The following is a 26,194-nucleotide window of genomic DNA, read 5'->3' as shown; positions in this document are numbered from 1 at the left end:
CCCTTAGAAGGTGGATGCCCTCCATTTTGAAGTGTCGATACCTGACAAAGGTATTCAGAGCCTTCAGGTTGATGGCAGGGAGAAAAAACCCCGCAACAAGAGCGGGGAGAAAAACGAACCAGGTGAGGGAAAAGACCACCGGGGAACACTAGGGGTGGCGGAAGGGGAAGGGGAAGGCACAACAAACCCCCTCAGACCACCAGGAGGGTAGAGGAAAAACCTAATAACAAGAGTAAAATAGGCAAATAACCTAAAAACCAATCTATTTTAAATACAAACAAATAAAAGAGGGAAAAAAACCACAAGATAATGTCAGAGGGAACACTCCCTATAGGAGAAAATATATCAAATTTGAGAATATACAGACAAAATGCCACAAAAACTGAACCATATTAGTGTGGATACTTAGCTGGGTGGCAGCAGCAAAGAAAGAGGAAGATATGCTTGGATGGAGCTTCCGTTATATGGGACTAAGGAGGCGGGCTATCAGCCCATTGGTGGTTATATTCTTGTTTTTTCTTTGCTGCTGTGTGGTTCAGTAAAGAAAGGGTTAAGCAATAGGAGCCTTCGTGTCTTGAAATAAAATCAATCATTCTGCTTCTACATAAATGCATTGATGAGGCTTAGTAATATGCACTCCTTGCCCGCTCTAATGTAAATTGCAAGCGGTTGCAAGATAGTCATTGAAAATTTGACAGGTCGTTGACAAAGAGACTAATTGCCAACTTGAGGGCCAAAATTCCCAATTAAAGCCAAACTTTGACTGAAATGAACCCCTGCCCTTAATGACACTATGCAACTTTTTTGCATTTTTCACTAAACCTCAGACTGCTGTGCTTGTTGAAAATCATGCTCACCTACTCTGTTCCAGCTACCTTCAGCAGTCCTCCAGACCCCATCTTGTAAACTTCCAGAAGGATGAGGTCACATGAGGCACTGCAGTCAATAACTAGACTCAACAATGACCGCAAGTGGCACATCAATGTGGGGATACTGGGGAGTGGTGGGGAGCATGTGAGTATGATTTTTTTTTCAACAGGTACACCACGCTGGGGTTGACAGTTAAAAAAAATTAAAAATTTTTAAAAAAAATTAAGTATTCCAGAGCCCCCCCTAGCTCCAGAAGTTTCCAGTCTGTCTAGCTGTAGTGAGGGAGGAAGAAGGAGCAGTCTCCGTGTGCTCATCTCCTACTAAAGGAGAAGGATTTGCATGGCTTCAGGGAGATAGACAGCAAGGTAACCCAGCTTAAGGGGATCCAGACCTTGCTGCTGCAGTTTGAAAATAAGTTAAGGCACCCTATGCAACCCAAAATAGTGGACACTACAGCCATGGTTGCCAGAGCACAGCTATTATCCAGAGATCCCTATAGCAGATATTTTAGCCAGAGTAATCTGAGGGCCAATGCCATGGTTATCTGCATAGCTTATGTTTACATTGCATACAAACTACTGCTGGATGTACTACAACTCCTGCACACAGTAAACTCTTGTTAAGTTTAATCTGGCCTGGTCTCTGACTCTCTTAACACTACATGCTGACCATTGCATTCCCAACACATGCCCCGTCTACCACCCTCATGGACATTAACACCATGGTCACCCCTGAACCACCATCAGGCAGGGAGCCCACAGCTACAGGGAGTGTCCTGAGAGAACACAGTGTCCCCCTCCATTACTGCATCAACCCCTGGGAGCGATGGCCTCAACCAGCATACCATGACACATCATCAGGGCCACTACCACTCATCCTGTGCTCGGGCTCCTCAGGGGCTCACTGCACTTATTCTTAGAAAAGGTCAATATCAGATAGGTGGGGGTCAGACATGCAGCACCCCCACCCATCAGCTGTTTTGGGCAGCCATGGTGACAGACACTATACAGTTTACTGAGTGGAAGCCAAAAGCTCCACGCCCTGTAGTTTCCAGCGCTGGCCTACTGCAGTGCAGCTCCCATTCACTTGGATGGAAACTGAGCTGCAGTACTATGCCACGGCCACTATACCGTGCAAGTAGCCATGCTCCATACAAAGTATAGTTTCTGGTGATATAGCTGCATGATACAGCTGATCAGTGGAAGTATTAGTATTAGATGTTGAATTCCCAGTGATCTGATACTGAAGACCTGTCCTCATGAGTAACTACTATCCCATTATTGCTACAACCACTCCAATTCCTCGCCACTTCGCCCGTGACTTGCTGCAAACATCTGGAGCTGACCCTATTGACGTCTAAGGGCTCTTTCACACCTGCGTTCTTGTCTTCCGGCATAGAGTTCCGTCGTCGGGGCTCTATGCCGGAAGAATCCTGATCAGGATTATCCCCATGCATTCTGAATGGAGTGAAATCCGTTCAGGATGCATCAGGATGTCTTCAGTTCCGGAACGGAACGTTTTTTGGCCGGAGAAAATACCGCAGCATGCTGCGCTTTTTGCTCCGGCCAAAAATCCGGAACACTTGCCGCAATGCCGGATCCGGAATTAATGCCCATTGAAAGGCATTGATCCGGATCCGGCCTTAAGCTAAACGTCGTTTCGGCGCATTGCCGGAGCCGACATTTAGCTTTTTCTGAATGGTTACCATGGCTGCCGGGACGCTAAAGTCCTGGCAGCCATGGTAAAGTGTAGCGGGGAGCGGGGGAGCAGCATACTTACCGTCCGTGCGGCTCCCGGGGCGCTCCAGAGTGAAGTCAGGGCGCCCCAAGCGCATGGATCATGTGATCGCATTGGACACGTCATCCATGCGCATGGGGCACTCTGACGTCACTCTGGAGCGCCCCGGGAGCCGCACGGACAGTAAGTATACCGCTCCCCCGCTCCCCGCTCCTACTATGGCAACCAGGACTTTAATAGCGTCATGGGTGCCATAGTAACACTGAAAGCATTTTGAAGACGGTTCCGTCTTCAAATGCTTTCAGTACACTTGCGTTTTTCCGGATCCGGAGTGTAATTCCGGCAAGTGGAGTACATGCCGGATCCGGACAACGCAAGTGTGAAAGAGCCCTAAGGGAGAGTTTTCTAGGCATGCTCAGTGACCTGTGCGGAGGTCAGTGTACAAGGAAAGAACAGATAAGCGTTGAAAATCATCTACTGTGAATGGTTGATCCTCTCTTATCTACAGTATACACAGAGGTAATTTCATTACAGGTAGGATTAGAATAACAGAAAAGCAGGTAACTGAAGTTAAGTGATCTGTATAGATCAAAAAATAGCGCCTATTATTAGGCCTATTGGCTAGTGCGAAAACTGCAGGATTTTATGGTTTTGTTTAAATATAGATATTGACATGGAAAATCAAAAATTATCAAAAATTCTTTAAAAATATGTTAAACATAAAAAGGTGATTTAAACTTTAGGTAATTTTCTGATCATACAGTCCCTTTAGAAATCTCATCCGCAGGCTGTGCAAAAAATCCATGCGGAATCTGAGCGAGAACTGACCTACAGTGTTCAGCTTATTAAAGAATTCCACAGCGTGTCAATTTATGCAGGTTTTTTTTTCTCTGTGGATTTCAAACCTTTGAAAATACATAGGGATTATTCTGCAGCAAATACAGAGAAAAGTCCACAATAGATCTACATGTGACATGTGAGGAATTTGTTTTGGAATGGAGTTAAAATTTCCTGTGGAATTTCCTCTGGTAAGAATTCACCTCGTGTGGATGTATCCTTAGAGTATGTTCAAATAATTCTATTAGCATGCAAAAAAATTCGCCTCAGAAATGGCATCAAAAATTCTATGCATTTTCTGCATTTTTTTTCGTGTGGAATTTGATGTATTTTTTAGGCCTTGTATTGAATTTCCATGTGGAATCCACACCAGGAATGGACATGTTTCTTTTTTTTTCTGTAAAGCAGATTATCACTTAACCCCTGTGGAGCAGGGCCCGAACAGCTGCTTTGGGGCCCGAACTCAGAAGAGGCCCGTCCGGGGGGAGGACTGAAAGATTTTATTGTCATAGCATCTTAAACAGTATTATACAATGAAATGATATACAGTAACAGTATATACAGTGACATGAGATACAGTATACTGTATATGTGTAGGAAATGCACGGAGCAGCTCTACTTACATTACTGCTGTGGAGGAAAATACAAATGACAGTGCAGATTTACCTCTGAAAATAATGGAAGGAAGATTAAGATCAGATTCCACAGTGCAAAACTTGCCAAAACCCAGTTGGAAAATCTGCATTGCATTAAAGAAATTTTCAAGTTGAGGATTTAAAATCCAAACTGCAATTCAAGAGAAGTGTGGATCCCATTGTGCACATTTTCTGCAGTGTATGGATGAGTTTTTTTAAAAAAAATCTTATCCAATTTGTTGCCACTGAAAAATGTTGTAGCAATTCCACTGTGGATAATCTGCAGCATATCAGTCCCATGCTGGTGTACCTTATGTAATGTATATTCTACTTTAGATTAAAGTTTTGATATGGCTTTAAAGAATCATCAACATCCAAAAAATAGACATCACATGCGCAAATCTTTATACATTGTTAATGTAGCAAAAACAGATGATTGACACCAACCACCCCTCCTACACCCAGAAACCCACACACTCATCCACAAACGTAATCATTTTATCAGAGACCTAAAATATGAAAACAGAACTGAACAACTGAGAAATAAACCAGTCTAATATGCATTTACTAGAAAACTACTTGTAAGAGGGTTGAAAACAGTCTTACAAGAAAAGTTGTATCCTTTACAGTTTAACCTGTTGCTGTAAGTTACCATTGACCATGTTATGGTGGCAGTGCCTCCCATATTGAGCTATTGTGTGATTGTTGCTGAGGACATGCCAGTTTTGTATTTTGTTGTATTTTTTGTTTGTATTTTGTAGTATTTTTATTACATGCTTTTATATAAAGCCCTCAACTAAAGTGTGTAAGTAAATGCACAATGTATCATATGTTACGTGATATCACATGTTATGTGCCTTTAAGCTGCTGTGAGACACCTGCGAACTTGTAATGATGTCACAGGTAGCCTGTGACATCATTCTGCCACTACTTATATAATCACGGTATGATATTGATGTACATATGAATGTATTGCACCGCACGGTTTATTGTGAGAAATTCAGTACATTTACTGGAAAAACTGTGCTGTGAACTGTGACTTGAAGGGGTTAATGGCTAAGACCATATATTTACGTGTTGTATTAAGGAAGGGTTAATTTCCTGTTATGAGGGAAGAGCTTAGCTAAGCCATAGGTCAGTGAAGGGGTCGTTTAAAGCTTCCTTACACTATGAGTGTGTTTCTGATATATATGGAGGTTCCGACAGAGTCTCGTGGTCAGTCAAAGCTTGCAGGCAGCTTAGACTGGGAGCTGGGGAAGTGCTGCTGGTGACAGAGCCAGGAATACTCCTCCATGATAGTCAGCTAGCAAGTGGAGGTGTGTGATACTAGTCTAAAAGGTGTAACACTTCAGGTCATACAGTGGATAGAGCCACAGAACAGCTCACCACTGAAATGGGGAAAGGTAGCCTGGATCAGGGGCAGTCAACTTGCACTTTCTTGTTCCTGCACCCTGGTAGCAGCTAGAGACCTGTGAAGAAGCGAGGTCAGGTGCTGTGCTGTGCAGTGACTACTGTGGCCTATAAAGCAGCTACAACCATCTTGCTTTGTGTCAAGCTAGATGAGACTCAATCCAGCATGAAACACCAGCCTCAGTAAATCTGCTCCAAAGTGTTTTTATTAGCAAGAAATCTATACGTTTGGTATTTTTCTAACTGTCAATGGCGGACTTTGTATACAGTAATAAATATTACAGTATACAATACATTATATGTATCCCAAATTCTGCCATTTAGAAATACAACTCCCAACCAAAACAAGCTCTAATGTGGCTATGCCAACTGAGAAACAAACAAAACAAACAGTTATGGGTTTTTAACCACTTCCCGCCACGCTAACGCCGAAAGGCGTCATTTCTGCGGCGCTCCCAGGTCACACTAACGCCAATAGGCGTCATCTCGCGTGAGCCGAGATTTCCTGTGAACGCGCGCACACAGGCGCGCGCGCTCACAGGAACGGAAGGTAAGAGAGTTGATCTCCAGCCTGCCAGCGGCGATCGTTCGCTGGCAGGCTGGAGATGTGTTTTTTTTAACCCCTAACAGGTATATTAGACGCTGTTTTGATAACAGCGTCTAATATACCTGCTACCTGGTCCTCTGGTGGTCCCCTTTGTTTGGATCGACCACCAGAGGACACAGGTAGCTCAGTAAAGTAGCACCAAGCACCACTACACTACACTACACCCCCCCCCCCCGTCACTTATTAACCCCTTATTAGCCCCTGATCACCCCATATAGACTCCCTGATTACCCCCCTGTCATTGATTACCCCCCTGTCATTGATTACCCCCCTGTAAAGCTCCATTCAGACGTCCGCATGATTTTTACGGATCCACTGATAGATGGATCGGATCCGCAAAACGCATCCGGACGTCTGAATGAAGCCTTACAGGGGCGTGATCAATGACTGTGGTGATCACCCCATATAGACTCCCTGATCACCCCCCTGTCATTGATTACACCCCTGTCATTGATCACCCCCCTGTAAAGCTCCATTCAGACGTCCGCATGATTTTTACGGATGCACTGATAGATGGATCCGATCCGCAAAACGCATCCGGACGTCTGAATGAAGCCTTACAGGGGCATGATCAATGACTGTGGTGATCACCCCATATAGACTCCCTGATCACCCCCCTGTAAAGCTCCATTCAGATGTCCGCATGATTTTTACGGATGCACTGATAGATGGATCCGATCCGCAAAACGCATCCGGACGTCTGAATGAAGCCTTACAGGGGCATGATCAATGACTGTGGTGATCACCCCATATAGACTCCCTGATCACCCCCCTGTAAAGCTCCATTCAGATGTCCGCATGATTTTTACGGATGCACTGATAGATGGATCGGATCCGCAAAACGCATCCGGACGTCTGAATGAAGCCTTACAGGGGCATGATCAATGACTGTGGTGATTACCCCCCTGTAAAGCTCCATTCAGATGTCCGCATGATTTTTACGGATGCACTGATAGATGGATCGGATCCGCAAAACGCATCCGGACGTCTGAATGAAGCCTTACAGGGGCGTGATCAATGACTGTGGTGATCACCCCATATAGACTCCCTGATCACCCCCCCTGTCATTGATCACCCCCCTGTCATTGATTACCCCCCTGTAAAGCTCCATTCAGATGTCCGCATGATTTTTACGGATGCACTGATAGATGGATCGGATCCGCAAAACGCATCCGGACGTCTGAATGAAGCCTTACAGGGGCATGATCAATGACTGTGGTTATCACCCCATATAGACTCCCTGATCACCCCCCTGTCATTGATTACACCCCTGTCATTGATCACCCCCCTGTAAGGCTCCATTCAGACATTTTTTTGGCCCAAGTTAGCGGAATTATTATTATTTTTTTCTTACAAAGTCTCATATTCCACTAACTTGTGTCAAAAAATAAAATCTCACATGAACTCACCATACCCCTCACGGAAACCAAATGCGTAAAATTTTTTAGACATTTATATTCCAGACTTCTTCTCACGCTTTAGGGCCCCTAGAATGCCAGGGCAGTATAAATACCCCACATGTGACCCCATTTCGGAAAGAAGACACCCCCAGGTATTCCGTGAGGGGCATATTGAGTCCATGAAAGATTGAAATTTTTGTCCCAAGTTAGCGGAACGGGAGACTTTGTGAGAAAAAAATTAAAAATATCAATTTCCGCTAACTTGTGCCAAAAAAAAAAAATTTCTATGAACTCGCCATGCCCCTCATTGAATACCTTGGGGTGTCTTCTTTCCAAAATGGGGTCACATGTGGGGTATTTATACTGCCCTGGCATTCTAGGGGCCCCAAAGCGTGAGAAGAAGTCTGGTATCCAAATGTCTAAAAATGCCCTCCTAAAAGGAATTTGGGCACCTTTGCGCATCTAGGCTGCAAAAAAGTGTCACACATCTGGTATCGCCGTACTCAGGAGAAGTTGGGGAATGTGTTTTGGGGTGTCATTTTACATATACCCATGCTGGGTGAGAGAAATATCTTGGTCAAATGCCAACTTTGTATAAAAAAATGGGAAAAGTTGTCTTTTGCCAAGATATTTCTCTCACCCAGCATGGGTATATGTAAAATGACACCCCAAAACACATTCCCCAACTTCTCCTGAATACGGCGATACCACATGTGTGACACTTTTTTGCAGCCTAGGTGGGCAAAGGGGCCCACATTCCAAAGAGCACCTTTAGGATTTCACAGGTCATTTACCTACTTACCACACATTAGGGCCCCTGGAAAATGCCAGGGCAGTATAACTACCCAACAAGTGACCCCATTTTGGAAAGAAGACACCCCAAGGTATTCCGTGAGGGGCATGGCGAGTTCCTAGAATTTTTTATTTTTTGTCACAAGTTAGTGGAAAATGATGATTTTTTTTTTTTTTTTTTTTTTCATACAAAGTCTCATATTCCACTAACTTGTGACAAAAAATAAAAACTTCCATGAACTCACTATGCCCATCAGCGAATACCTTGGGGTCTCTTCTTTCCAAAATGGGGTCACTTGTGGGGTAGTTATACTGCCCTGGCATTCTAGGGGCCCAAATGTGTGGTAAGGAGTTTGAAATCAAATTCTGTAAAAAATGACCTGTGAAATCCGAAAGGTGCTCTTTGGAATATGGGCCCCTTTGCCCACCTAGGCTGCAAAAACGTGTCACACATCTGGTATCCCCGTACTCAGGAGAAGGTGGGGAATGTGTTTTGGGGTGTCATTTTACATATACCCATGCTGGGTGAGAGAAATATCTTGGCAAAAGACAACTTTTCCCATTTTTTTTATACAAAGTTGGCATTTGACCAAGATATTTATCTCACCCAGCATGGGTATATGTAAAAAGACACCCCAAAACACATTCCTCAACTTCTCCTGAATACAGAGATACCAGATGTGTGACACGTTTTTGCAGCCTAGGTGGGCAAAGGGGCCCATATTCCAAAGAGCACCTTTCGGATTTCACTGGTCATTTTTTGCAGAATTTGATTTCAAACTCCTTACCACACATTCGGGCCCCTAGAATGCCAGGGCAGTATAACTACCCCACAAGTGACCCCATTTTGGAAAGAAGAGACCCCAAGGTATTTCGTGATGGGCATAGTGAGTTCATGGAAGTTTTTATTTTTTGTCACAAGTTAGTGGAATATGAGACTTTGTAAGAAAAAAAAAAAAAAAAAAAAAATCATCATTTTCCACTAACTTGTGACAAAAAATAAAAAATTCTATGAACTCACTATGCCCATCAGCGAATACCTTAGGGTGTGTACTTTCCGAAATGGGGTCATTTGTGGGGTGTTTGTACTGTCTGGCCATTGTAGAACCTCAGGAAACATGACAGGTGCTCAGAAAGTCAGAGCTGCTTCAAAAAGCGGAAATTCACATTTTTGTACCATAGTTTGTAAACGCTATAACTTTTACCCAAACCATTTTTTTTTTACCCAAACATTTTTTTTTTATCAAAGACATGTAGAACTATAAATTTAGAGCAAAATTTCTATATGGATCTCGTTTTTTTTGCAAAATTTTACAACTGAAAGTGAAAAATGTCATTTTTTTGCAAAAAAATCGTTAAATTTCGATTAATAACAAAAAAAGTAAAAATGTCAGCAGCAATGAAATACCACCAAATGAAAGCTCTATTAGTGAGAAGAAAAGGAGGTAAAATTCATTTGGGTGGTAAGTTGCATGACCGAGCAATAAACGGTGAAAGTAGTGTAGTGCCGATTTGTAAAAAAGGGCCTGGTCTTTAGGGGGGTATAAACCTGTGGTCCTTAAGTGGTTAAATGCAGGGGGGAAAAAAAACAAAACGCTGTGTCCTGAAGTTCAAAGTAGACCACGTTCATAAGGGGTTAATAAGAGGGCGCGGTCCCACTACTCCCTTTAGTGATACTGACTTGTTTGTCATTAGTAACACTTCCTTTTGGAACCAATCAAATCTATTTTGGGACCTCCCTTCTTATTTGGAACACTGGACATCCTTCCTACAGAGCAGCCAACATTTTTATTATTATTAACATATCTGGACACATGATTCGGTTATTAATATAAAGTGATTATGTTCTCAAATAATCCAAGCAAATCCATATCCAAACGGTTATCATAATAATATTAATACTAATAATAATAATTTTTATTATTATTATTGTTCTTCCTTTTCTTTTAATCAAAATCCTCATGTAAGATTTGTATGGTTTATTCACACATATCATCTTTAACAGACTATCAGACATAGGGAGTGTTCACATCAATGCTATTTTTCCTTTCTTCTGATCAGAAGATCATAAAATAAAGAATAAACGGATCCTGTGCATCAGTTACGCACATTTGGTGTCCATTTGAGCCATTTTTGTCTGCGATACGTTATTTTCTTTCCATCTAAATAAACGGCTCTCAAAAAGAAATGGCTCAAAAGGAGGCCAAATGCACATAACTGATGCACAGGATCCGTTTTTTTACAGAATCATTTTTTTCTTTAATTTTCTGTTCTTCTGATGGATCAGCAGAATGGAAAAATAACTGTGATGTGAATTCCCGTACTAGTGGGCTAGAAAATTAAAATGAACCAGGTTGCAGCATAGCTTTCGGGGCGCATAGATTGTAGTCACCTCTAGATCTGGTACCTGCTGGGGCTCAAAGGCTTTAAAAACAAGACATTGGGGAGGTGTTGACATGGTTCCCCAGTGCGGTGGGGGCGTCTGGTTGCTGGGGCAAGCAAATCAGTTGCATGGGCCTTTCAGAGATCGGCAAGGTGTGTCAGGGCTCCAGAGAGTCAGCTCCCTCAGCTGACAGCTCTGCCCATCGTGCAGTGAGGCCTACATGAAGCTTTTTCCAGCGCTGTATTTAAAGGAAATCTCTCACCAGGATAAATCGCTACTGAAGTAAAGCCATAGCCTAATAACACTGTTTGTATGTGACCTGAGGGAATGCAGTTTTGGCCTCAGAGAACTGGCAGAGGAGCCATCTTGACAAGATCCTCATAATGTAGGATTCAAAACAGCCGTAACTAAGGGGAAAACTCAAGGAAAACAGTGGTAAGTGAAGAAACGAAAGATTGCTTTATGCATAATGCTGCTGTAGCAGTGACATATTCCTTTAAAGGAAATCTGTCACCAGGATAATCGCTATTGAAGTAAAGCCATAGCCTAATAGCACTTAGTACCTTATTTCTAGATGTGCCTTTGTTCCAGCAAGGTGCCCAGAGGGGCGTCACTCTTGCAGGAAGGAGCCCAGGCACGCCTCCTGCTAGTGCCCAAGCCCATGCTGGGAGCAGGGAAAAGGGGCAGAGTTATGGCTTGAATGTGATGTAGGAGGGGTGGGTGGACACAATGTGGCAGGAGGCATGCCTGGGCTCCTTTCTGCAAGAGTGACGCCCCTCTGGGCACCTTACTGGCTCCTTTGCATACCAAATAAACTGGAATTTCAGAGAATAAAAAACATCTATTGCTGGAACAAAGGCACATCTGGAAATAAGGTACTAAGTGCTATTAGGCTATGGCTTTACTTCAATAGCGATTATCCTGGTGACAGATTTCCTTTAAAGGAATATGTTACTCCTACAGCAGCATTATGCATAAAGCAATCTTTCGTTTCTTCACTTACCACTGTTTTCCTTGAGTTTTCCCCTTAGTTACGGCTGTTTTGAATCCTACATTATGAGGATCTTCTCAAGATGGCTCCTCTGCCAGTTCTCTGAGGCCAAAACTGCATTCCCTCACTTCACATACAAACTTGCTGTAGCTAGCAGCTTCCTGGCAGCCAATCAGATTAGATTACTGAGAGACCTCACTCTGAAGCCTAATGCAGGCATGCAGTGTGAAGGACAGCCCCTCTGTCTTCCTAGCCGTAGAAAGGGACAGGAGACATTAATGAAAGCTGTTATTATAAGGTAATTACAGATCTTTTGACAATCATTGACAGACTAACTCAGGTATACATGCCTAGCTCTAATAAACTAGCAAATAAAAAAAATATGACAGTTATCCTTTAAGGTCTGCTCCTGTATGTACAGGTGCCAATGATCTGGCTCCCCCTGCTATTCCCCTACGGTTTTGCTGAAGATTCCTTTGGCTTGTTATTTTCTGGACTGGTTTGTCACTACGCTCTGCCTCTGGCGATTTGGTATTTTATTGATTTCTTGGCTCCTTGACTTGTTGGTGTGAAGGTTTCCCTGTTTGCTTCTGGCGTTTTGGTACTTCTTGGTTCATCTGGCTTTTGAGATTTTTTTTCCATATGACTACTATGTCTGTTTGTTGTTCCCTACCTGTGCGTCTTTCGCTCACATATGCCAGTGTAGGGACCGCCACCCAGTTGTGTGGTCACAGTCTAGGGTGACCGTGCAAGTAGTTAGGGAAATTGGGTCTGGAAGACTTAGGGCTGCACTCAGGGCCGGCCTTAGGTGATCAGGCGCCCGGTGAGAGCTAACCTTGTGGCGCCCCCCCCCCCCAAAAAAACAAAAAACAAAACACTGCTTGTTGCTGGCATCATGGCATAGGCTGGCTGACTATCCAACCAAGTAGTTACCAGCCCGCACACCCCAAAGGCCGGTGTAATGTTATACTTCCCTACTTCGTGAGATTTCCCTACCTTCGTCACTTCCGGTCGCACCGGACATAACGTGAGGAGGTGTGCAGCGCCGCGCAGGCGCACAACGACAGGTTAGGGAAATTTCACAGCAGAGTGCGCATGCGCCAGGAGCCTCGCCGGCGGTTAGGGTAGGAAAAAACTATGGGCCAGTGCGCAGGCGCAGTGATCGGATGGATGTTCTCAGCTGGACACCGGCCGACACTGCGCATGCACCGGGAGCCTCACCAGCGGTTAGGGAAGGGAAAAATTACGTACAGGCCAGTGCTTTTTCCCTACCCTAACCGCTGGTGAGGCTCCCAGCGCATGCGCAGTGTCGGCCGGTGTCCAGCTGAGAACATCCATCCGATCACCATGTGTATGTGATATGTGCACTGGCCCATAATTTTTCCCTACCCTAACCGCCGGCGAGGCTCCCAGCGCATGCGCACTCTGCTGTGAAATTTCCCTAACCCGTCGTTGTGCGCCTGCGCGGTGCTGAACACCTCCTCACGTCATGTCTGGTGCGACCGGAAGTGACGAGAGTAGGGAAATCTCACGAGGTAGGGAAGTATAACGTTACACCGGCCCTGGTGTGCCATCATTAATTTACCCTACTTTTCCCTCCATGGGCACAACAATGTTAGCACCTGTGCCTATAACATAGTTCAGAAGGTGCTAGAAGACACCATGGGAAGGTTTATCATTCCCCCTGCACCAGAATTGTGGCACTAAGAAGCCACCCATTTTTGCACAGGCTTTGTTTTGCTCAAACAATTGTGACTTTTTGCTCAATCTTGCCACTTTGCTAAATTGGACAGGGTATGGATCAGTTTTCTAGTGCATGTAAATTACTATAAGGTAACTTACCTTATAGTCCGGTTCGACAGTCTCCGGAGCAGTCCTTCAGTCTGTCTGGGCTGGGGCGGGCTGTAGTTGGCAGACCTTGACGTGGTAAGTGACACAGGAACAAGCGGGATGCGAGCGGAGCGCCTGCTGCTCCAGTCCTACACACTGGTCAATCAGCAGCAGGATCTTTGCGCTGCGAAAAGCTCATTGGCCAGTGTGAACTGTGAAATGGTGCAGACGTGCCAGCATGGGTGTAGGAACCCCCAAAAATCTGGGGGGGGGACAGCATTTTTGCTCGCCGGGTATATTCTTATTTAGTAAACTGCGAGTTGTTTATATCGTTACATTTTAAGTGTGTGTGTGTGTGTGTGCGTGTGTGCGTGTGTACGCCCCCCCCCCCCACCCCCACCCCCACACACACTTACAGTTCTGAAGACTCAGGGGTGCTGGCTGGCTTGGCCTCAGGGGTGCTGGCTGGCTTGGCCGGGCAGAAGGAGTGTGGGAGACTGAGGCCTTTTTCTCCAAGCTGCTCCGGATCAGTGCTCTGGGCAGCTCAGCTCTGGGCTGGAAGTGGGCACAATAAGAGAAAAATATTTTTCATTACACCTCAGGTCAGACCACCAATCAGACCCCCAATGTTAATCAGACCTCAGCTAACAGCCCCAATAAGATCCCCAATGTTAATAAGACCTCAGATCACACCTCAGCTCAGACCCCAATATGAATGACCCCCAATCAGACCTCAGATAAGAGCCCCAGTGCCTCTCATCAGCCCCCCAGTGCCTCTCATCAGCCCCCCAGTGCCTCTCATCAGCCAGTAATAACAGCCCCCCCAATCATGTGCCAGTAATAACAGCCCCCCCAAATCATGTGCCAGTAATAACAGCCCCCCCAAATCATGTGCCAGTAATAACAGCCCCCCCAAATCATGTGCCAGTAATAACAGCCCCCCCAAATCATGTGCCAGTAATAACAGCTCCCCCAAATCATGTGCCAGTAATAACAGCTCCCCCAAATCATGTGCCAGTAATAACAGCCCCCCAAATCATGTGCCAGTAATAACAGCCCCCCCAAATCATGTGCCAGTAATAACAGCCCCCCCAAATCATGTGCCAGTAATAACAGCCCCCCCAAATCATGTGCCAGTAATAACAGCCCCCCCAATCAAGTGGCAGTGTAACGGTCACGTACACACACACACAGGGGGGAGGGAAGTGACCACTGCGCTCCACCCTTACCCCTGGCCCTGCCTACTTGCCTCGTGAGTCCTAATGACAGGGGACAACTGGACGGCAATCCCTAACTTGGAATAAGTGCAGGGATGACAGACAAACAAACAACAGGACGTGAACGGACCAAGTTAATACCAGGAAAGCTGCAAAGTACAAATGGAGCAAGCAGAGAATTGTCAGGAGAAGCCGGGGTCATAAATACCAGGAGAGCAGAGAAGTACAAGAGGAGTCATAAGAGAGTAGTCAGGTGGAAGCCGAGGTCACAATACCAGGACGGATGCGCAGTACAAGAGGAGCAGGCAAAAGGATGGTCAGGGAACAGGATCAGGCAAGTATTCAGCAGTCCAACAAATAGCCAGGAACCTAGAAATTAACAGGCAACCTGTAGCCAGCAGCCTGCCTGTATTTATAGTGGGGAGTGAGGGTCATGTGACGTGGCCAGCGTCACATGACCGACAGACCAACCAGTCGAGCACCGAGTGATCAGCTCGGCGCTCAAGGCAGACTAGGAGCAGGGAGCCACCCAGCTAGTAAAGCCGCCCTGGGAATGAGGTCAAACACAGAACCTCATTCCAAAAGCTAAGCAACAGGTCTGCGGGCAATGGGGGACCAAGTGCACCTTCGGAACCCTGTGACAGGCAGTAATAGCCCCCCCCAATCAAGTGGCAGTAATAGCCACCCCAATCAAGTGGCAGTAATAGCCCCCCAATCAAGTGCCAGTAAAAAATAATTAACACTTATACTTACCTCTTTAGAGCGATGCGATGCAGGCCTCTTCCGGCCTGTCACTGTGTCCCGACTCCAGCGCTGTACGGTTCAGGCGGATCGCGCCGCCCTGCCGGCCTAGTAGTGCCGGCAGCCTATCAGAGGTACAGGAAAGGGACACACCTCCCTGCCCTGCTCCTCCGCAGCCTTCTGTTTGTATCGCTGTCCTGAGGATGGCGATACAAACAGATCACTATGGAGATGAGCGCTTCGCTTCCACAATGGAAGCGCTCACAGTGCTCCAGACTAAAAAAAATACCTAGTAGCCATTGGCTCCTGAACTGAAAAATTTAGGAGCCAAATCGAAACCGAATCAAAATTTTGGTATCGTGACAACGCTACGCCGATCAGATCGGCGTAGGGTTGTTTTGATACCAAAATTTTGATTTGCTTTCGTCACCATAAAAAAGTATTGCGATACTCAATACCGCGCAAAAAAAAAAAAAAAAACACCAAAAAAAGCCGCGTGCATTTCGGATTTTATGAAACATTCGGCCCATAATAGAACAGTCCTATCCTATTTTTTGGGGTGACAAGGTGACTAAAAAATGGCGAATGCTCACCGCATAGGAGTTATTTTTTAATAATTTAATAGTTTGGACAGCGCTATGTAATATGTTTATTTATTGTTTATATATTTTATATGTAAAATTGGGAAAGGGGGATTTAAACGTAATATTTTAGGGTACTTTCACACTAGCGTTTTTCATTTCCGGCGCTGAGTTCCATCCTAGGGGCTCTATACCAGAAAAGAACTGATCAGGCATATCCCCATGCATTCTGAATGGAGAGTAATCTGTTCAGGATGCATCAGGCTGTCTTCAGTTCAGTCATTTTGACTGATCAGGCAAAAGATAAAACCTTAGCATGTTACGGTTTTATCTCCAGCGAAAAAAACTGAAGATTTGCCTGAATGCCGGATCCGGCATTTTTCCCCATAGGAATGTATTAGTGCCAGATCTGGCATTCAAAATACCGGAATGCACCCACACTAAATCTGGACCCATTCACTTCTATGGGGCTGTGCACATGAGTGGTGATTTTCACGCATCACTTGTGCATTGCGTGAAAATCGCAGCATGCTCTATGTTGTGCGTTTTTCACGCAACGCAGGCCCCATAGAAGTTAATGGAGCTGCGTGAAAATCGCAAGCAAGTGCGGATGCGGTGCGATTTTCACGCACGGTTGCTAGGATGAAAGTCTATTCACTGTATTATTTTCCCTTATAACATGGTTATAAGGAAAATAATAGCATTCTTTAATACAGAAGGCTTGGTAGAAGGTCAATATAATAAACATTGGTGGCGCAGTGCGCCCCCCCCAATATAATAAACATTGGTGGCGCAGTGCGCCCCCCCAACACCCCAGTATGATAAACATTGGTGGCGCAGTGCGCCCCCCCAACACCCCAGTATAATAAACATTGGTGGCGCAGTGGGCCCCCCCAATATAATAAACATTGGTGGCGCAGTGTGCCCCCCCAACACCCCAGTATAATAAACATTGGTGGCGCAGTGCGCCCCCCCAATATAATAAACATTGGCGCAGTGCGCCCCCCCAATATAATAAACATTGGTGGTGCAGTGCGCCCCCCCAACACCCCAGTATAATAAACATTGGTGGCGCAGTGGGCAGTGCCAATGAGGGTTAAAAAATAATTAACTCACCTCCTCCAATTGATCGTCTCCTGTTCTTTCTTCAGGACCTGTCAAAGGACCTGTGGTGACATCACTGTGCTCATCACATGATACATCACATGATCCATCACCATGTTAATGGACCATGTGATGAGCTCAGTGACGTCACCACAGGTCCTGAAGAAAGAACAGGAGACCGGCAGCTACGCGATCAACTGGAGGAGGTGAGTTAATTCTTTTTATTATTTTTTAACCCTCATTGGCACTTCCCACTGAGCCACCAATGTTTCTTATACTGGGGTGTTGGGGGGGGGGGGGGGGGGCGCACTGTGCCACCAACGTTTCTTATACAAATACAGGAGGCGGGTGCCGGAATCAAATAGCCGGCACCCGACCTTTGTGACAGGGAGCTGCGATCAGCGGCAGTTAACCCCTCAGGTACCGCACCTGAAGGGTTAATTCAACTGCAGCTGATCGCAGCTCCCTGTCACAAAGGTCGGATGCCGGCTATTTGATTCCGGCACCCGCCTCCTGTATTTGTATTACAGGTCAGTTATCTTCATTGGTGGCGCAGTGGCCACAGCCCCTCCCCTCCTCCTCCCGTCTCTCTTCTTATTGGCAGCGGCGGGGGCAGCAGGCAGGTCAGACACAGGGGAGGAGGAATCAGGTCAGACAGGGGAGGGGGAGATGGAGGGGGCGCCCTGAGGGAGAACACAAGTGCAGCCTCGCCTGCCGCATATTACATTGCGAGCTGTCGGCCGCCCAGCGCCCCTGTTGCTATGGCGCCCTGTGCGGCCGCACAGCCCGCACACTCCTGGCTGCACTATCCCTGAGTGAGTGAAGTATACATCGCCTTATCCTGATAGGTGTAAGGACTTTCTCACATCTTCGTCAGAGGCTTTGTACGGGGCTTCCGTCCCAGTTTCTGCCAAAAGAGTGGCCAAAAAATCCTCTATGCAGGAGTTTTTTTCTGCTAAAAAAGTGGACACCCGAACTGAAAACAAACGTACCCCATTATAGTCAATGAGGTCTGTTTGGGTCAGTTGAGTTATGGACCAAATATGGCAGTTCTTTTATTTTTATCCTTTAATGTAGTGCCCTGGTTTAGCTCTGTGAAATGGTTGTTTACCCCGGAAACTGCTTGGTCATTTCAATTGACTTGATTTGAGGCACAATGCAAGACTATGGCAACTGTGAACTGCAACATTGTTTCTGTTAGAATGTGTTTCTCCAGCTTTACCACTCCCACTACAGGGTCCTAGATCATTGAGAAAGTGTATAAAAGTGGAGCCGTAAGAGCCCCTAGAGGTCTTCAGATAGGGACCAGTTTTTAGTAGGAGACACAGGGGCAGACACAGACAGCAGAGAGCCCCTGTGCAAGTAATGTACCTGGGCCCCCCGCCCCCCAAACCACACATACAGATAGAAATATATATACGAGCAAATAAAAAACATCTTGTTACTATGGGTCAATATGTTTATAATATGTAGCTATGCCCAGAGATGTGCCCCCTTCACAGTAGCTATGCCCAGATATGTGCCCCCTTCACAGTAGTTATGCCAGATATGTGCCCCCTTCACAGTAGCTATGCCTAGATATGTGCCCCCTTCACAGTAGTTATGACCAAATATGTGCCCTCTTCACAGAAGCTATGTCAGATATGTGCCCCTTCACAGTAGTTATGCCCAAATATGTGCCCCTTCACAGAAGTTATGCCAGATATGTGCCTTCTTCCAGTAGTTATGCCCAGATATGTGCCCCCTTCACAGTAATTATGTCCAGATATGTGCCACCTTCACAGTAGCTATACCCAGATATGTGCCCCCTCACAGTAGCTATGCCCAGATATGTGCCCCCTTCGCAGTAGCATTGTGATTTGTGACACTACATTGTGCTGCTGCTCTGGAGCCAGGGCCATATTTAGATTTTATGCTGCCCTAGGCACTTTAGTGCAGGCTTCCTTTCTCAAATGAAGTCCAGATTTTTTAGATAGCACATGGTAAAATCCTCTCTAGGCCTTCAGCTATCCCTCAGGACTCCCTCATACGCTTGCACAATTAAAGGGCTGACCTGCTTGGCAGCTGAAGGCATCTGTGTTGGTCCCATGTTCATATGTGTCTGCATTGCTGAGAAAAATGATGCATTATTATATGCAAACGGGGGCGTTACCATTAGTCCTAGAGGCTCCACTCTCTCTGTAACAACCGCACCCTCCGCACTTTGACATGGCCAGTAGTGATGACATTTTCATTGCTAGGCCCTATCCAAGAATACAGGGAGCGGCAGATGCAAAGAAACCAGAGCCTCTAGGTGTAACGGCAACACCCCCAGTGCTCCTAGAGGCTCATTTGCATATATATAAAAAAAATTCTCAGCAATGCTTTCACATATGAACATGGGACCACCACAAATGCCTTCAGCTGCCAAGTACACATGTAACAGGTCAGCCAGTTTCATAGGTACAAATCTACTGACAGATGCCCTTTAAAGCTTTTGTCCGGGTTCAGAGCTGAACTCGGACATACCCCTTCTCCCCCCACTCAGCCCCTCTAACATTTCATGCTCTGATGCTCTCCCTTGCCCTGCGCTGGTCCTTCAGCTATGGAGTTTAGGCACAACCAGCAGCAGATTCACAGTAAGTACTGATCAGGGTCCCCCCAAACCCAGCCAGCAGTCTCAGCTGTGGGCGTATTACTCCTCTCTGACAGTGGAGAGCTGTCAGTCCCTGTGTATTTTCGGATCTGAAAACTTGTGCCGTGCAAAAGGGCTGGGAGCTGCATGCTGAGAAAAAGGCCCTTAAAGCCTGCTGTGGACCACAGGTGGAGAAACTGCAAACCAGGTTAAGGTTTTTGTTCTGTGGACTTTTCATGGTGTGAACAAACACTTAGACTGCAAAATGTCACTTTTTGTTTTTCCTTATGTGTGAATAAAACACAATACTGTTTAAGTTAAAGACTTTGTGGTTGCCTCTATACTGCGTCCGCTATCCTGTCTACCAGAGCAAATACCCAGAATTGGTGGAGGATGCGTGCAAACGCAGTGAGGTAGGCCTGAAGGCAGAAAAGTTTTAGTTTTTCCCGGGCACGAGTCTACAGTCATGTGAAAAAATTAGGACACCCTTTGAAAGCATGTGGTTTTTTGTAACATTTTTAATAAATGGTTATTTCATCTCCGTTTCAACAATACAGAGAGATTAAAGTAATCCAACTAAACAAAGAAAACTGAAGAAAAGTCTTTTCAAGATCTTCTGTAAATGTCATTCTACAAAAATGCCTATTCTAACTGAGGAAAAAGATAGGACACCCTCACATGTATTCCCTCTTAAATTGGCTCAGATCTCACACAGGTATATCACACCAGGTGCACATAATTAGTAGATCGTTACTCTGCATGTTGAATGAGGCTTGCCCTATTTAAACCTCAGACATTTAGTTTGGTGTGCTCCTGACTGTTGAAGTGAGAGTGAGCACCATGGTGAGAGCAAAAGAGCTGTCAGAGGACTTCAGAAAAAAGATTGTAGCAGCCTATGAGTCTGGGAAGGGATTTAAAAAGATCTCAAAAGATTTTGAAATCAGCCATTCCACTGTCCGGAAGATAGTCTACAAGTGGAGGGCTTTCAAAACAACTGCCAACATGCCCAGGACTGGTCGCCCCAGCAAGTTCTCCCCAAGAGCAGACCGCAAGATGCTAAAAGAGGTATCCAAAAACCCTAAAGTGTCATCTCGAGAACTACAGCAGGCTCTGGCTACTGTTGATGTAGAAGTACATGCCTCTACAATCAGAAAGAGACTGTACAAGTTTAACTTGCATGGGAGGTGTGCAAGGAGGAAACCTTTGCTTTCCAAGAGAAACATCGAGGCCAGACTGACATTTGCCAGCGATAAAGTTGACAAAGACCAGGACTTCTGGAATAATGTTCTTTGGACAGATGAGTCCAAAATTGAATTATTTGGACACAACAGCAGAGGACATGTTTTGCGTAAACCAAACACAGCATTCCAAGAAAAGAACCTCATACCAACTGTGAAGCATGGAGGTGGAAGTGTCATGGTTTGGGGCTGCTTTGCTGCAGCAGGACCTGGTCAGATCACCATCATAGAATCCACGATGAATTCTACTGTGTATCAGAAGGTGCTTGAAGAACATGTGAGACCATCAGTTAGAAAATTAAAGCTGAAGCGGAACTGGACCATGCAACATGACAATGACCCAAAACATACTAGTAAATCAACCAAAGATTGGCTGAAAAAGACGAAATGGAGAGTCCTGGAATGGCCAAGTCAAAGTCCAGATTTGAATCCCATTGAGATGCTGTGGGGTGACTTGAAAAGGGCTGTACGTGCAAGAAACCCCTCAAACATCTCACAGCTGAAAAAGTTCTGCATTGAGGAGTGGGGTAAAATTTCCTCAGACCGATGTCGAAGACTGGTAGATGGCTACAAGAACCGTCTCACTGCAGTTATTTCAGCCAAAGGAGGTAACACTCGCTATTAGGGGCAAGGGTGTCCTATCTTTTTCCTCAGTTAGAATAGGCATTTTTGTAGAATGACATTTACAGAAGATCTTGAAAAGACTTTTCTTCAGTTTTCTTTGTTTAGTCGGATTACTTTAATCTCTCTGTATTGTTGAAACGGAGATGAAATAACCATTTATTAAAAATGTTACAAAAAACCACATGCTTTCAAAGGGTGTCCTAATTTTTTCACAAGACTGTATGTCCTATATTAAGCTGGCAAGGTTACAACCCATTTCCTTGGACAAATTGGAGGCGGTTGTGAAAGTCCTTGTAGAGGCTAACTTGCAGCAGCGGGAGGCTAACAAGCAGCAGCAGGAAATTAACCAGCTGCTATTACAACATGTGATGGCGTTGCAAGCGGCATGAGCGTCCCAGAACGTCCACGATGCCCTTAAAGCTGTCCATGTGGCAATCCCTAAGATGACCCCCTCGGATGATGTCGGGACCTATCTGGCGGTGTTCGAAAAGGTGGCCGTAAGGGAGAGGTTACCCCGAGACCAGTCGGCTGAGGTCGTTGCTCCGTTCCTGGCGTCTGGACCCCAGCAAGTGTTTTTCGATCTACCCGATGATCAACCGACTGACTACTCGACCGTAAAAGGTGAGGTCCTGGCAAGACTGGGGGTAAATGTATTGGTCCGGGCCCAGCGGGTGCACCAGTGGGAATTTAACCCGTCTGAACCCACCAGACCACAATATTATGACCTGCTACACCGGTTTCAAAAATGGCTGCAGCCTGACATATTGGCTATGCTGGACTGTCGGTTGGCGGATGTGTTCTGGAGGGCTTTGCCGTACCTTCTCCAGCACTGGATTGTCCAGGTGTCTCCTGGTAATGCCTTAGAAATGGTCGACCTGGTGGAGTGCTACAAGGCCACCAGAAAACTACAGGGGGGTTCTTTTGGGAGGGGGCCCATCAAACCCCGGAAATCTCCCCCCCAGACCCAGCAGCTGGTGCCAGCAAAAATCCATCCGGGACGTACCCCTTACATACCGATCCCCGGTGGTCTGCTGGCGGAGTCAGGAGCCTGGACACATAAGGGCCAACTGTCCCCATCTGGATGAACCCATGGATACCAACTATGGCTACCTTCACTCATTGTATGGCAGGAAGCTGTGTGCCACAGGTACCTCCGAGACTATAGACAATAGCCACTCTGACAGTGGCACTGCTGGATTCAGGGAGCCTGGTGTCCCTGGTAAGAACTGCCCTGGTGCAGCCCGCCGAGTATACTGGCCGAAAAGTCGGCGTTGTGTGCATTCATGGAGACTTGAAGGACTATCCCACCCCCCTGGTCTCTCTGTCAACAGTGGCCGGCAGGTGGACTTATGAGGTGGCCGTCGCCACAAAATTACAGTATGAACTAATAATTGGGAGAGACTTCCCACAGTGCCCGCCAATAATGTGCCAGTAAGTTTCCCGGCACTATGGCCGGACACGAAAGTTACCGATACCCGTGAGACAGATGTAACCCTAGCAGAGTGGCCCGGCTCAGGGGGGAGACCAGGACCCTGGGAACCTGAGTCCGAAGGGTTGACAGTAGGGGTGACCGCCACTTCGGTGGAAGAGGGGGAGACAACCTCGCTAAGTGTGATGGTGGAAGACATGGAGAACTTGCCGCCGGGTCCTGAGCTGGCAGACCTCAATGTCTCCAGGGATAATTTTGTTTCTGCACAACACCGGGACCCAACCCTATCCCGAGCCTGGGAAAATGTATTAATAATAGATGGGGAAGCACAACATGCGGGGGCAGAGTCTGTGTTTCCCCGTTTTGTGGTTCATCTGTATCGGGTAAACCAGCTGTGAGGTGAATCCATTGAACAGTTGGTGGTGCCCCAGGCTTATCGCAAACTCGTGTTAGAGTTAGCCCACCAGCATGTTCTCGGGGGTCATCTGGGAATGCAGAAAACATGGGACCGGATACTACAACGGTTTTACTGGCCTGGTGTGTTCAGGGAGGTAGAAGAATATTGTAAGTCTTGCCCAACCTGCCAGATAACGAGCCCCCAGCCACATTTCCGCAGTCCCCTGGTACCCCTCCCGATTATCGAGGTCCCGGAGGCGGTGCAACTGCGTCATACATCAGCCAAACTCATAGCTAAGGAGTTAATGGAGATGTTTTCTCGAGTGGGTCTGCCTAAGGAGGTTCTGACTGACCAAGGGACCCCGTTTATGTCCAAGGTCTTGAGTAAACTCTGTAAGTTGCTCCACATAAAACAGCTACGGACGTCCGTGTATCATCCGCAAACGGATGGCCTGGTAGAGAGGCTTAATCAAACATAAAAAATATGCTAAAAAGAGTGGTGTCTAAGGATGGGAGGGACTGGGACCTTCTTCCGCCCTATCTCATGTTCGCAGTACGAGAGGTGCCCCAGGCTTCTACTGGGTTCTCGCCCCTCGAACTGCTATACGGCAGACACCCTCGCGTCTGTTGGACGTGGCCAAAGAGGCGTGGGAACAACAACCCACACCGCACAAAAGTGTTGTTGAGTACGTCACCCAGATACAAGGACGGATAGAAACAGTGTTACCTCTGGTTAGGGAGCATATGGAGGCAGCGCAGTGAGCCCAGAGTAGGGTCTATAAACAGCAGGCTCGGGTCTGGAACTTTAACCCAGGTGATCGGGTATTGGTTCTGGTACCAACCGTAGACAGTAAGTTCCTAGCTAGGTGGCAGGGGCCCTACGAGGTACTTAAAAAAATTGGAGAGGTAGATTACAAGGTACACCAGCCAGGGAGGCGAAAGCTGGAGCAGGTGTACCATGTGAATCTGCTCAAACTATGGAAAGATAGGGAAACCTGTACTGAAGACCACCCGCGACCAGGGTTTCTAGGGAAAGCGGTTTTGGCCCCTCTGTCTGAAGCAAGGTAAGCGGCTGCGACAGTGAAAATTGCTGACAGCCTCTCCTCTAAACAGGCTCAGGAAGCCAGGGAGTTCAATAGTCGGAACACGGATGTGTTCTTGGACCTCCCTGGACGCACTTCCATAATCAGGCATAACATTATCACTGAGCCTCAGGCAAAAGTCCGGTTAAAACCATACCGGGTACCCGAGGTTAGAGGAGACTAAGGAACTGAGGTATGTCATTGGACGTGGAGTCATCAAGTAAATAAAATAGAGGCAATTCGGAATTGGCCCGACCTGTCACCACTAGACAAATAAAGTCGTTCCTGGGAATGGTGGGCTATTATATGAGGTTCTTTCCCCATTTTGCCACTTTAGCGGCTCCGTTGACAAGGCTCCTGAAGGGACGGAAGTCCGTGATGGTCCGCTGGAATGACCAGGCGGAAGAGGCTTTTTCCGCATTGAAGTCGGGCGTCACCAAAACCGGTGACCCGCACAGGACCGACTTCAATGCGGAAAAAGCCTCTTCCGCCTGGTCATTCCAGCGGACCATCACAGACTTCCGTCCCTTCAGGAGCCCTGTCAACGGAGCCGCTAAAGTGGCAAAATGGGGAAAGAACCTCATATAATAGCAAGATGGAGTTTGTGGTACAGACCGATGCCTCTGAAGTAGGCCTCGGAGCTGTACTCTCTCAGGAAATGAATGGGGAGAAACATCCAAACTTACCCCAGCCGAGACTAGGCACAGTATAGTGGAGAGAGAGTGCCTAGCCATTAAGTGGGCACTCAAGTCTCTCCGCTATTATCTGTTGGGGAGAAAGTTTCATCTGGTGACCGACCACTCCCCTCTCAAGTGGATGAGCCAAGCCAAAGAGAGGTATGCTTGGGTCACCAGATGGTTTTTGTCGTTACAGAACTTCAAGTTCTCAATGGAACACAGGGCAGGCTGCTTACAGGGAAACGTGGATGCCCTGTCCCGGTTACACTGTCTGGCAAGTGTTCACCCCCTCAGGGTTGAACAAAGGGGGAGGTATGTTGGAAGGCTCAAGGGTCCGTCATTGACGGAAGGTATGTGTCACCGAGGTTCCTGGCCTCGGTGAAGTAAGAGCCCGTATTTTCAAGTGTCAGTGGCAGCTAGTGCTGGTTGACACGTTGCTATGTTAGTATGGCTGTAAGCTGATCCGGGCCAGCTCTTACTGGGAGTAGCCAAAGTGCTGGGTGGGTGGCTCCTCCCCACACTCCAGGCTGGATCTTTACTGGCCTACATCAAACCCAGCCAGCAGTCTCATCTGTGGGTGGATTACTCCTCTCTGACAGTGGAGTGCTGTCAGTCCTTGTGTATTTTGGGATCTGAAAACTTGCGCCCTGCAAAAGGGCTGGGAGCCGCATGCTTAGAAACAGGCCCCTAAAGCCTACTGTGGACCACAGGTGGAGAAACTGCAAACCAGGTTAAGGTTTTTGTTCTGTGGACTTTTCATGGTGTGAACAAACACCTAGACTGCAAAATGTCACTTTTTGTTTTTCCTTATGTGTGAATAAAACACTGAACTGTTTAAGTTAAAGACTTTGTGGTTGCCTCTGTACAGCTTCCGCTAGCCTGTCTACCAGAGCAAATCCCCACACCACCTACCAATCCTTTTTATGACCTCGTCACTCTATCCCCAAACTTTTTAAACAACGCTTAAAAACCGCCAAGAACTGAAAACGCGACAAGAAT

The 26,194-nt window shown here is 46.5% G+C and overlaps 1 protein-coding gene across 1 annotated transcript in view; it reads right to left on the bottom strand.

Annotated features, from left to right (window-relative positions):
• Positions 1–26,194, bottom strand: part of ACYP2 (acylphosphatase 2) — a 208,233-nt gene that overhangs the window by 134,368 nt on the left and 47,671 nt on the right. The gene's annotated exons all lie outside the window — the stretch shown is intronic.

Source organism: Bufo bufo, chromosome 4, assembly GCF_905171765.1.
Source record: "Bufo bufo chromosome 4, aBufBuf1.1, whole genome shotgun sequence".
NCBI lineage: Eukaryota > Metazoa > Chordata > Amphibia > Anura > Bufonidae > Bufo > Bufo bufo.
The sequence above is the reverse complement of the archived record's forward strand: the minus strand, read 5'-3'. Positions and strand labels throughout refer to the sequence as shown.